Source organism: Sus scrofa, chromosome 3 (genome assembly GCF_000003025.6).
Source record: "Sus scrofa isolate TJ Tabasco breed Duroc chromosome 3, Sscrofa11.1, whole genome shotgun sequence".
NCBI lineage: Eukaryota > Metazoa > Chordata > Mammalia > Artiodactyla > Suidae > Sus > Sus scrofa.
Window position 1 is genome coordinate 80,021,794 of NC_010445.4, and position 13,530 is coordinate 80,035,323.

Genomic DNA, 13,530 nt, shown 5'->3' on the forward strand with positions numbered 1-13,530 from the left:
ATATATACCTAAAAATTTCAGGGTTGCTATAGTGCTTCATTGTATCAGGAACTGAGGTTCCTTCTTTCTTGATGCTCTGCCCTCCATTACGGTGCATTATCTCATGACCTAAAAATGTTGTGAGCGCTCCAGTCATCACAGGAATAAGGGAAGTTAAAGGAGAAGCTGCATCCCTCTTCTCTCTAAAGTAGCTTCCTGAAGTTCATTTTCAGGCCAGAGTATAGTCTCAGGGCCATATTCTGCCACAAGAAAGTTTGGGAAATATAGTTATATTCTTGGCAACTATACCCACCTAGAAATTGAGGGATGTTACCATCGAAGGGGGAAGAATGAATATTGAGGACCAACAAGAATTCTCTGATAGGACTGTTATCCTTAAGAAATCCTTATGTTGGAAGAAAGAGAAATTAAATTCAACTTAGCATAAATAATAAAAGAGATATATTGGCTTATGTAATGAGAAAGTTCAGGTAGTGGGAGCTTTAGAATTTGTTTGATTCGGGAGAGTTTTGATGTTATGATGGACCCAACTTCCTTCAATTTTCTTTCTTTTTTTGTCTTTTTGCTGTTTCTTGGGCCGCTCCTGCGGCATATGGAGGTTCCCAGGCTAGGGGTCGAATTAGAGCTGTAGCCACCAGCCTAAGCCAGAGCCACAGCAACGTGGGATCCGAGCCGCGTCTGCAACCTACACCACAGCTCACTGCAATGCGGGATCAGATCGTTAACCCACTGAGCAAGGGCAGGGACCGAACCCGCAACCTCATGGTTCCCAGTCGGATTTGTTAACCACTGTGCCACAACGGGAACTCCCCTTCAATTTTCTGATTAGCCTCCTTCTCTGTCAACTTCATTGTAAGATTAGCTTATTTATGACAAAAAGTCTTCATAAGTTATAGACTTCAAATTTTACATCACATTGTCCAGAAAAAAAAGCAAGCATTGTCCTTGGGTAACTATAGCGACTAACTGTCATAGTTTGCTTAGCACCATCCAAGTATAGCATTGAAATTATTTAAGTGCAGGGAAACCACTTACTCCCAGGCAAACCAAGATGGTGGTCATCTACCTGGTAACTCTCCCAGAAGGATTCAGGATGCCCCAGCTAACCTCTCATATCTTCTTGGCTCAGATTATCCTTAGTCAGGGGACTATGAGGCACTGATTTGCTTAGGCCTAGCAGTTATTGACAGGAGAGGTAGCCTGACTGGGTAAGCAATTCAGAGCTAATCTCTGGAAATGAGCAGAACTGAGTTTTCCTTATCCCATGATCACATGGCTGCTGCACACTAGGGAGATAACCCTACAATGTCTATGATAAGATGCAACTAACATAAGACAAGAACCTAGCATTTATTAAACTGAACCCTCAAATGACACTGGGTGACTTAGTACCCCAAAGAAAAAAATGGAAGTTCTATAGAGAGGAAATTGCTCTCTTATAGAAAAGTGTATTAATAGATATTTTTAAGATCATATCTCAAGGATAGGCTAGCGCAAAACTACATGCTTGCATTCACGTAAAAATAGCCGTTGTATCACTTTGTATTATTTTCTTTTATTTGGTCAAATGCTGAGGCTGAGAACAGCAAATAATTTGGTCAAAGTATTTATGCTGAGGTAAAGTTAAATGTGATTTAAAATAATCCCATCTAAGACTGCAGTCTTGATGCATAGATTGTGTAACATGGAGTGATATTTGGTCCCCTTTCTGTGGTGCCTCTGTTGCAGGAGCAGGAGGGATTATATATCCCCATCCTGCTGAAAACAGGCAATCATGTGATTTGCTTTGGCCAGTGAAATGTGAATGAACAGGACAAGTTTTAACTTCCAGTAGGAAGTTTAAGAGCCATCAATTCACTATGTTTTCTTTTTCCTTGGCTATGACTGCCAATAGCGGTCCAAACAAATCTGTTATCCTAAGTCTCTGAGATTTCAGAGGCATTTGTTATGTCAGCCTATCCCCGCCCCCTTTTTTTGACCACACCCTCAGCATGAAGAAGTCTCTGAGCCAGAGATCAAACTTGTGACAACACCGAATCCTTAATCACTAGGCCACCAGGGAGTTCCTAATTAGCCTATCCTGACTAATACTTCCTGCATCTGCTTTGCTGCCTCCAAACTTTCCTTTCTAGCCTTTTCTTTTGCTGGCTTCCTTTTTTTGTGTGCTTAATTTATCCCTTTATATTTCATCACGTCCCTGTCCCCGAGAATTTGAATCAATAAACAACAGAGAAATAAACTAGTCTGGAGTTTTGAAGGATTTTCCTCTTGTCCTACAAAGTCCAGATAGCTTCTAAAAGAATCTTGGGCTTATTACATCCTAGACAGAAAACTAGAACACTAAGAATTAAACATTTCATATGTTTAATTCTACATTTAACTAGCATTATAAATGTCTACATTTAACTACCATTATAAATGTTTACATTTAACTAGCTTTTAATTATTGACTATAGTAAATCCTTCATATAAATGTATAAGTTTAAAGCAATTTAAATTATCTATTATAACCCCAACAATTTCATTCTGTTCTCTATAACAATAATACTATATTAAAGTTTGAAATGAAGGCTTCCAAAAATCTTTTTAACATCTAGGTCTCTTGAAGAAAGAGAATATCAACAAATAAAACCTCTTTCAGTTCTCTTCCAAGCTCACAAAGAAAATAATTCTAATGGATCCCATGTCATTTTATGAGTTTATTTAAAGAATTCTGTGTATCTCCTTAGAGATTCTGATTCAGTAGATATTTAGAAGCTACTGTATTAAACAACTATGAATCATTCGTATAAATGGAATAGAGATGTTTCATCCTCAATCATCAAGCTGTATTTGTCTCCTTCAAGTATTAGCTGGAAATTTTGGAAAGCCTGATGCTGAATATTTATGTCCCTCATATTTCATATGTTGAAGCTCTAGTCCCCAATGTGATGTTATTTGGAGGTGGGCCTTTGGGAGGTAATTAGGTTTAGATGACATTATGAGGGTGGAGCCTCCATGGTGGGATTAGTGTTCAGATTGTAGGACTGTGTCCATAACCTGGGATCTAATGCTATCTCTAGGTAGGATCAGAATTGATCTGAATTCTAGGACACCTAGCTAGTATCCAAGAATTTTTGTTGTATGGAAATCTCCCCCACCCCCTACTTTGGAATTGGGAGCCAAACCATTATTGCTTGTCACCTCCTTAAAATTATTGAATCTAGGGGTAAAACAGAGGAGGGTTTTTTTTTTTTTAATTAATACACTTTATTTTTGAGAAGAGTTTTAGAATTATAGAAAAACTGTGCCAATCCTACAGATAGTTCCCATGTCCTACCTTTCCCCCTACAGTTTCCCTTATTATTAACATGTTAGTGTGGAACATTCATTACAATTAATGAGCCAATACTGATACATTAGTATTAACTCAAGTCCATAGTTTATTCAGATTTCCTTAGTTATAACCTAACATCCTTTTTAAAACTTTTTTTATTTTTTAAATTTTAGGGCTGCACCCATGGCATATGGAAGTTCCCAGGCTATAAGTCGAATTGGAGTTGCTGCTGCCAGCCTACACCACAGCCACAGCAACACCAGATCCCAGCCACATCTGCAACCTACACCATATCTCACTGCAACACGGGTTCCTTAACCCATTGAGCAGAGCCAGGGATTGAACCTGCATCCTCATGGATACTAGCTGGGTTCATTATCACTGGGCTACAGTGGAAACTCCCCTAATGTCCTCCCCCCCCTTTTTTTTTTGTCTTTTTATCATTTTTTGAGCCGCTCCAGAGGCATATGGAGGTTCCCAGCCTAGGGGTCTAATCGGAGCTGTAGCTGCCGGTCTACTCCAGAGCCACAGCAACGCTGGGTCGGAGCCGAGTCTGCAACCTACATACACCACAGCTCATGGCAACGCTGGATCCTTAACCCACTGAACAAGGCCAGGGATCAAACCTGCTACCTCATGGTTCCTGGTCGGATTTGTTAACCACTGCGCCACAACGGGAACTCCCCTAATGTCCTTCTTATGTTCAAGGATCCCATTTGGAATGCCTATTGCATTTAGAGTGTATGTCATCTTAGGCTCCTCTTAGCAGTGACATATTCTTAGACTTTCCTTGTTTTTGATGATCTTCACAGTACTGAGGACTACTGGTCAGATATTTTGTATCATTCCCCTCTACTGGAATTTGTCTGACTTTTTCTCATGATTAGACTGGGGTTATATGCTTGGGGGAAGAAGTTCACAGAGGTAAAATGAGAATAAGCATTTTTAACAGGTACCCACAAGATTTTTATGCATATACTATAATTAGAGGCCTTGCTGTCTAATTATGTATATCAGATATGTATGTCTAGTAGTTGTGACTTTAGGTGTGGCTTTGAATGTTACACTACTACACTGATATTTTCAGTGACAGAAACCATGTGTTACTTATCTTGGGAGTCTAATGGTTGAGTATAGGACTTTTCACATAGTATATATTACATTTATATTTATATCAGAAAACTAATATAAGCAAAACAAGTTATTCCTCTAAAAATGAAAATCAAAGTGAAAATAATTCACATGAACTAAATGTCTGTGTCATCCCAAATTCATATGTTGAAGCCCCAACCACCAATGTGACTGTGTTTGGAGATAGGGCTTTTATGCAGGTAATTAAGGCTAAATGAGGTCATAAAGGTGGGGGCCCTGATATAGTAAGATTAGTATCCATAAATTTAATCAGCCACTTCAGCAGAAGTCTGGAATAGAGATGGGACTATGCCAGCAGAGACATGGCTAGTTAGAATTAAAAGGGACAGAGAAAATAAGAGGAAATAAAGGAAGGCTGCTACATTTACTGGATTCTCCATAACTGGGTAAAAGAGCTATTCTGCTGCAAATATACTTTATCCTTTAAGAAAAGGGAAGAATAACCCTGAAGGTGGTTCAGAGACCATCAGGAACGCCACTCCCACCACAAGCCCAGGGTGCACGTTTGCTTCCTCCATGGTTTCAGAAAGTGGTATCCTGTTTAGCATTGGATCCAAGGGAATTATTTGAAAGCCTTATGACAAATGGAATTATATAAGACCCAGTGATGTAATGTACAGGATGTGACTATAGTTAATAATACTGTATTGTCTGAAAGTTGCTAAGAAAGTAGACCTTAAATGTTCTCAGCTCAAGTAAAAAAAAATTATATGTGTGATGATGAATGTTAACTACTTACTGTGGTAATCATTTCACATTGTATACTTATATCAAATTACTATGCTGTACACCTAAAATTAATATAATGTCAATAATACCTCATTTTTTTTGAAAAAAAGGATCTAATGGGATTTGTCTTGCCAAGTTTTGGGACTTGCTTGAGACTCATCGTCCTCCTTACTTTCTTATTTCTCCCTTTTGGAATGGGAATGTCTCTCCTATACCTGTCCTACCATTGTATTTTGGAGGCAGATAACTTACTTGGTTTCACAGATTCACAACTAGAGAGGAATTCTGCCTCAGGATGACTCATACCTCAAGTCTCATCCACATCTGAGTCAGATGATGTTTAGATGTGACTGTGGACTTTAGACTCTAGAGCTAATGCTGGAACAAGTTAAGACTTTTGGTTGTTGGGATGGAATGAATGTATTTTGCATGTAAGGAGGATATGAATTTGGGGGGGCCAGAAGTTAGACAAATACAATAACTATAAATTAGGTTAGGCAAGAGAAGATTAAAAGAAGAGGGGAAAAAAATTGTAGAAATTTATGATTCTGAGCTCTGAGTTCTAACTCCACATGAGTGAAACTAAAACTTGCAACAATGGGCAACACCTTATGAGTATGGTTTATGGAGCTATCTGATGAACTCCAACCAGAACCCAAGTTCAAAAAGTCTTAGCCCTACATCAAAGCATCAAAGCATTGCAAGATAATTATTCATGCATTTTAAGTTAAAATGATTAAGTGTACATGTATCAGTTAAGATTTGTATTTGACTACTAATATCCAAGATCCACACTTATTGTGTACCAAGTCATATGAGGGCTTATACTCTCTCTCATTTTTCTTCTGGCTGCATCTGCAACATATGGAAGTTCCCAGGCCAGGGACTGAATCTCAACCGCCACTGTGACCTACACCATAGCTGTGGCAATGCCAGATCATTTAACCCATTGCACTGGGCTGGGGATTGGATCCATACCTCTGCTGTGGCCTAAGACGCAGCAGTTGGACTCCGAACCTACTGTGCATCAGTGGGAACTCCTTATTTTGTTATTTTCTCGAAAAAGTCAAATACAGGAAGAGATAGGCAGAAAAGTTACCAGCAGTCAGCTCCTTCTATGCCGTCCTTAGGGGCATATAAGATGGCCAGCAGGGTTCTCGCCATCATAAATGATTTCTGGATAGGAAGCAAGAGGAAAGGGAGAAGAACAAGCAAGTTATTTCCCAGAAGTCAACACTCAACAGAATCCACTTATACCTTATGATCAGCTCTAACTGTAGAGGAGGCTGAGAAGTGTCTTTTGGTTTGTACACTGCCTAGGTAGAATGCTATCTCAGTTTTACTAGTAAAGGTGAAGGAAACAATGAAAATTATTTAGGCAAATATCAGACCCTGCCAGTATATATAATTTTGTAATGATTTCCTGCATTAGTAACTTAAAATTAACCAACCAATTAACCAGCCCTAATGGCACTGGATAGGAAAGTGAGTACTCTACAGGCTATTCAAGTGGGATACTGGAAAGCTGATAGGATTGTTTATTTTTACTCATGTGGCCTCCAAAAGGTACAGACTCATTTAAAACCTGAAAATATAAGAGTTGAAGATTGGTCAGAATGCAATTCTATGACATAACAGCATGTTAGATGAACTCATAGAAGGATGTAAAGAAAAAGAAAGTCTAGGACATCAGCTCAGATAATCATAGTTAAACAGAAGAGTGAAGAAAGTTAAAAAAAATGGAGATGATAGAATATTATATCATGAAGGGTGAAAAAAGTGTGTGATCAGCATCAAATGAAATAAAACTAAGCCTCTGAATCTAATTAGAGTCACTGGAAATAGTCAAAGGAATAGTTTCAGACCTCAATATTTATCTTGCAGGTTTTCCTTAAATGTCTGAGCCTTGGCTTTTCATTCATCTTTAAAGGGCAAGTAGATTGAACTGTTTATGTGGGCAGCTTATTAATTTAATGACTTTACTGTAAAACTGGGGAGGAGGGTAAGGGACCTGACCACTTTGTTGAGGGTACTCCCAAACTATCACCTTGAGGTATTTCCTCTGAGATCTTTTGATTTATTTAGAGAAAAATCTCCTGCTTGGATTGTACATGCATAGCTACCAGTGCTCTGAGAGCAAACAGTGGAAAAGGTCTGGGGTGGGTCTCACAATTCTGTATAGAGACTTCCATTTAATCTTTTAGTTTTTTTTTCTTGACATGGTATCCTTGAATCTGGGACACCTCTTGTTCAAACACTCCACCAACTAATCCTTATATTTCACAGAAGTAGCTAGTCACTAGGCTGTGTCCTAAGGATGGTGACCTGGACCTAAAAGTCTAACTACTTTGTACAAATTTTCAATCAATCTACTGGTCTTTCAATTTCCATATCATCCCTTCAATAGGGTACCTCCAGTTTATGAGCCTGTGTACAATAAGACATATATTTGGTCTTTGTCCCTAGTTCCTAACACAGAGCTCCTATAATCCTTGGAATTTTCTGATAGGAGTACCTTTTGTTATTCAGAAGGTTCCCCTTTTGAGCACATATGATTTTATGCTAATTAGGTGATTTAGGGGAGAGCTCCTAGAAGGCTTTGGGATGGGGCTGGTAACCAGAAAGGTCAAGTGATTATAGGATTGGAACATTCAGCCCCAACCACAGATTTGCAGGAAAGGGAGAGGGTGACTAGAGATTATGCTCTATAAAAGCCTTAAACGAGAGTTGGAGAATTTCTGGGTTGGTGAATATGTGGAGGTACTGAGAGGGTGGTGCACAAAAAAAGGGCATGGAAGCTCTATGCCTCTTCCCCTCATCTTGCCATACGCTCTCTTCCATGTAGCTGTTACTGAGTTATACCCTTTATAATACATTTTTTTTGGTCTTTTGTCATTTTAGGGCCTCACCCGCAGAATATGGAGGTTCCCAGGCCAGGGGTCTAATTGGAGGTGTAGCTGCCGGCCTACACCACAGCCACACCATCGCCATATCCAAGCCTCATCTGCAGCCTACACCACAACTCATGGCAACGCTGGATCCTTAACCCACTGAGTGAGGCCAGGTATTGAACCCACAACCTCATGATTCCTAGTTGGATTCGTTTCTGCTGCGCCACGATGGGAACTCCCCTTTATAATAAATTAACAAACATAAGTATTTCCCTGAGTTCTGTGAGCCATTCTAGCAAATTATTAAACCATGGAAACTGCCTTTTTAGTTTTTTAATTTGCTGGGCTTGTGGCATCTGGAAGTTCCCAGGCCAAGGACTGAACCCGCACCACAGCAGTAACCAGGGCCACAGTACTGACAATGCCAGATCCTTAACTCCTTGAGCCATCAGGGAACTTCATGGAAACCCCAATTTATAGCCAGTTGATCAGAAGTACAGGTGGCAATCTGGACTTAACAATTGTCATCTGAAGTGGGGGTAGTCTTGAGTCAGAGTTCTCCAGAGAAACTGAACCAATAGTAGATAGATGGATAAATATAAGAGGAGATTTATTATAGGAATTGGCTCACATCGCTTTGGAGGCCAGAAAGTCCTTGCTATCTGAAAGCGAGGAAGAGGAAAGCTGGTGATATAATTCAGCTTGCTTCCAAACACCCAAGAACAAGGAGTACCAATGCCTAGGGCAGAAGATAGATGCTCCGGCTCCAGAAGAGAGAATCTGCCCTTCTTTTGCCTTTTTGTTCCAATGGGGCTCCCGACAGACTGGGTGATGACTACTCACATTGGTGAGGGCAGATATTTTCACAATCTGCTGAATCAAATGCTAATCTCTTCCAGAAACATTCTCACATCCAGAAACAATGTTTTACCAGCTATATGGGCATCCTTTTATTGATGCCAGTCAAGCTGACATAAAATGAGCCATTAATAGTCCTTAACCTCTGGGATTTGATGTTATCTCCAAGTGGATAGTGTCAGAATTCTTTTAAATTTGTAGGACATCTAGTCAGTGTCTGCCAAGAATTGGGAAATTGCTTGGTGTGAGATAAACCCCCAGCTACCTGGTGTCAGGGGTTTGGGGAATAGAGAGAAAGAGAATTTTGCTTTACAGAGACTTTCTGAAGTTCTGAAGTATAACTTACAGGTTTCCTGCCTCCACTATCCAAAAGGAGAGCAATCCTATGAAACTTTTCCTAAACCAAAATGGCATAAAGGGAAGACACAATTACCTTAGGACACATCTTGTTAATGGATGCAAAAACAGAGATGCTCAAAGGCACAATTCAAAGCTATAATGGCCTGATGCTGAAATGTTGAGTAAAGTTCCAGGGGGAAGGAGCTTGGAGGTGCCAGTCTTGATGCTTGGGATACACGTTGCTTCTATAATGGCTTGCTGCAATATACACAATGAACACTATTTTCACTTTCCACCTTTTTTTTTCATAAAAGTGAAAATCCTTTTCAGATTTCTTTTAGTTAGTGAAAACAGGTACTAATGCAGGTCTCTCATAAAAGGGAATTTCTGAAACATGGGGGATACCTGTTCTTTACTTCTAAGTGGTATTTCCCTCTGCATTCACCTTTCTTTTTCTTTTTGCCATTTCTAGGGCCGCTCCTGCAACACATGGAGGTTACCAGGCTAGGGGTCTAACCAGAGCTATAGCCACTGACCTACACCAGAGCCACAGCAACGCCGGATCCTTAACCCACTGAGCGAGGCCAGGGATCGAACCCACAACGTCATGGTTCCTAGTCGTATTTGTTAACCACTGAGCCACTCCAGGAACTCCTGCATTCAGCTTTCTTACCTCAATAGTTTCTTTCCCCTCTTTCCTTCTTCCAGAAAGAACACACTAACATCTCTCATTCTTTGTTGTCTCTTCAGCACCTTAGTCTTTGTGGGTTTTACATATTCTTAAGTCAGTGGGGTTTCACAGGGAGACATAATAAACACATTTAATCTCTCATGTTAAATCAGAAGTCACTTTGTAGAATATTTGTTTCTAAAATTATTAATTTTTAAAATCAATGATGCAGATAAAAATACTAAGTACTATGAATAAAATGTTCCTATTTCTGTTTAGAAAAGTGATACTTTCTCATTATAATAATCCAAATGATACAGAAATATCTAACAAAGGCAAAGTTTCATAGTCCTAACCCCTAGATGAAGTCACAGTTTGGTTTCTATCAAATATATTATTTAGTGATTCTATATTTATAAAATATATGATAAGAAAAAAACAACAGAAAGATAACATTAAAATATTAACAGTTAACTCTGAACAGTGGGATTAATGGATTTTTCTCTTCTTTTTATCTGTATTTTCTAATGTGCTTAAATAAACATCTATTTACTTTTTGAACTTTATTTAAAAAAATTGTAATGTTAAAATATATGCATTTCTTAAAATATATGTATTAATGTTCAAACTTTCCTTTTCACATTCTTTTTGAAATAAAAACTTTCATTTGAAACAATATTCCAAGGAGTTCCCATTGTGGCTCAGTGTAAATGAACCAGACTAGTATCCATAAGGATACAGGTTCAATTCCTGGCCTTGCTCAGAGGGTTAAGGATCTGGCATTGCTGAAAGCTACAGTGTAGGTCACAGACACGGCTTGGATCCCAGGATGGTGTGGCTGTCATGTAGGCCAGAAGCTGTAGCTCTGATTCAATCCCTAGCCTGGGAACTTCCATATGCTGAAGGTGCTTCCCTAAAAGGCAAAAAAATGAAAAAAATACTTCAAGAATAAAATAGTGAAAGGCTCTCTAATACCTACAAATTGAGATAAATCTAAAATTATAATAGGAGTTCCCATTGTGGCACAGCGGAAATGAATCCAACTAGTGTCTGAAAGATTCGGGTTTGATCCCTGGTCTTGCTCCATGGGTCCAGGATCGTGTTGCTGTGGAGTAGGCCAGCAGCTATAGCTCCGATTTGACCCCTAGCCTGAGAACTTCCATATGCCGCGGGTATGGCCCTGAAAAGCAAAAATATATATATATATATATATGTATATATAATTTTATACACACACACACACATAGTAGCCAGTGGGTCAGTATAATTTAACAAAATTTCCATCATTTAATTTTGTAATTTGTGTTTAAGACAAACGGCTACTTAAGCCTGGAAGTTTCATAGCTAACCATAAACACTCAGGAACATCGTTCACCAGATGGTCTGGAAATCTGGAGACTTAGGTTTCCAGGGCTCCCATGGAGTTATTACTCTCTCAAAACATTTAAGTGTCCACTTTCTGACACTTGATACAGTAGACTTTCACAGTAAAGCTAATTAATCATCATAAAGTGAGATAGCTAGTCAAAGAGAACAGAACGAATTTTACAACACTACAGACTTTTAATATCCTAAAGTAACAAATCAGGGATCCACTTTCCACAGGCAATTCACAAAGATGGCATTAGAAGACCTCGTGTCAACAGTTCTACACCAATGTCCTACTGATAACTCAAACCCAATGGCCATTTACTTTGAAAGATAAACATTCGAAAATTGGTTTTCGACCCCAATCCCCCAAAACAAGCTTAGTCCTGGGAACAAATCTGGTTCTCAATAACCAGGATGGTGATCCTTACTAGTAAGGGGGGAAAGGCGTGTGGGCGCGTGCATCTGCCAGGCCTTCCGCCTCCTAACACTCTAGTGTCTCTCAGGAGCTGTTCCAGCAAGGTGTAACGCGGGGTGTTCCGGGCAGCGGATCCCTCCACTTCCTCTTTCCCCGCATAGGCCTTTCTTGCTCTTAGCTACGCAGATGCGGCCAGCTTTTGCCTGACCTTTCGGCCTAGGTCTGGCCTCTCTCTTCTCCTCCTCCTCCTCCTCCACAGTTCCACGCCTGCCGTGGGCCCAGCCTCGGAGGAAAACCTCGGCTGACTCATTCATCCGTCTAGTTACGCGTGTGAGAAAGACTAACCTCCTCCACTCGTAGGGATCGCCTTAATCAAGCCCAAGTTCCGCCACTGGCGCGCCCACGCGGGCACGACAGAGAAGGGCAGGCGCAGGGGGTACCTGGTGCGCACGCGCGGGCGCAACGCACCGCCCCGCCGAGCCCTGCCTGGCACCCACACCCATTGCGCAGCACCCGGGAGCCGCTGGCCAATCAGAGTGTGCCTCGCCTCTACGCCCAGACTCCGCCGCTCACCGTCTGCTTTTCCGGGCGTTAATAGCTCACAATAGTCGGCGCGGGGCCTTTACCTTCACGGTAGTCCACAAGTCGTCACCCATAGAAATGGCCTGGGACGGCTTCGAGTCCCTCCAAAGTGACGGGAAGCGCCGGGTGGAGAGGAGGCGGGAGTTGAGGAAGACTGTAATTTCCGAGAAAAAAACCTTCACCCTCTAGCCTCCTCCGCACGCATTTCAGGATAAAACCTTCCTAGACTGCGTTAATAGTAGATGTTATGTAGCGAAGTTACTTTTCCTTTTAAATGGTAACAGTTTCTTCGTCGTGAGGTAACGCGGGGTCCGTTGCATACCCAGAATCCCCGCGGGCCCTCCTGGCGTGTTTCCGGTCGCCGTGGTCGCGCCTGTGGGGACGCTTCTTTCAGCCCCCGTCCCCGGCGGGATGCACACAAGATGCCCGTTTTCCTTCGCAAAGAAGTAGTTTACTGGTATTTTGTGACTTTTTTAAGAAGAAAAACTTAAAAAAAAAAAAAAGCCTGCTCCCAGCAAAACTGCCCAATAGTAAGTACATAAACGTATGTGAAAAAAGTTAAACTCATCCACAACCTCATCACTCAGATATAACCATACTAACGTAGTGCTGTGTAAACTTGAAGACTTTTCATATATACACGTGAAGGTTTTTTTTTTTGTTTTTTTTTTAAAGGAAAATGTGAGCATGTATGGTCTCCAAATACTGCCTCCTATCTTTGCAGATAAGTCAGATTATGTAATCATTTTTAAAGGCTGTATGGCTATAATTTGTTAAACTAGCCCCTAAATTTTTGAACTTTTGAAGTATTTGCAGTTTTCACTTGTGCAAGCAATGGTAGATGACTGCTCTTGTACATAATCCTATACATATCCCTGATTGTTTCATTACCAAATGCATTTGTAAGATTCTAGATCTTGTTACCAGACTCTTCCCTTGAAGTGTATTTAATACTTTTACACCAACACAGAATGTGAGAGCTGTGTCTTTCTTGTTCATCTTGAGTATTGTTAATCTTTGTGATCTTTATCACTTTTTAAAAAATCTTATCATCTTGATTGTCTTGTTTTAATTTTCATATTATTGACTTAAGTGTAAAACTGAATATCTTCTGTATATTGGCTCTTTTTGTGAATTGCCAGGTCATGATTTCTGCCTATTTGAAATATTCACATTTTTTTAAATGACAGGAGCTTTTTGTAAATTC

The 13,530-nt window shown here is 40.2% G+C and overlaps 2 long non-coding RNA genes across 52 annotated transcripts in view; one reads left to right on the forward strand and one right to left on the reverse strand.

Moving 5' to 3' along the window:
* Positions 1 to 13,262, reverse strand: part of LOC106509807 — a 70,836-nt gene extending 57,574 nt beyond the window's left edge. For 13 of the 50 annotated variants that reach the window (XR_002342692.1, XR_002342699.1, XR_002342697.1 and 10 more), the window contains exons 1-3: positions 12,087 to 13,262; positions 9,380 to 9,543; positions 6,297 to 6,373 (exon numbers count right to left, since the gene is read on the reverse strand). This is a non-coding gene — a long non-coding RNA (uncharacterized LOC106509807). Of the gene's footprint in view, positions 1 to 8; positions 240 to 6,175; positions 6,374 to 9,379; positions 9,544 to 12,086 lie in introns of all 50 variants that reach the window. The other 37 variants (XR_002342682.1, XR_002342678.1, XR_002342676.1 and 34 more) reach the window with 23 other exon arrangements.
* The window catches only part of LOC106509808, an 86,243-nt gene continuing 85,439 nt past the window's right edge, over positions 12,727 to 13,530 (forward strand). For both annotated transcript variants that reach the window (XR_002342701.1, XR_001307695.2), the window contains exon 1: positions 12,727 to 12,853. This is a non-coding gene — a long non-coding RNA (uncharacterized LOC106509808). The remainder of the gene's footprint in view (positions 12,854 to 13,530) is intronic.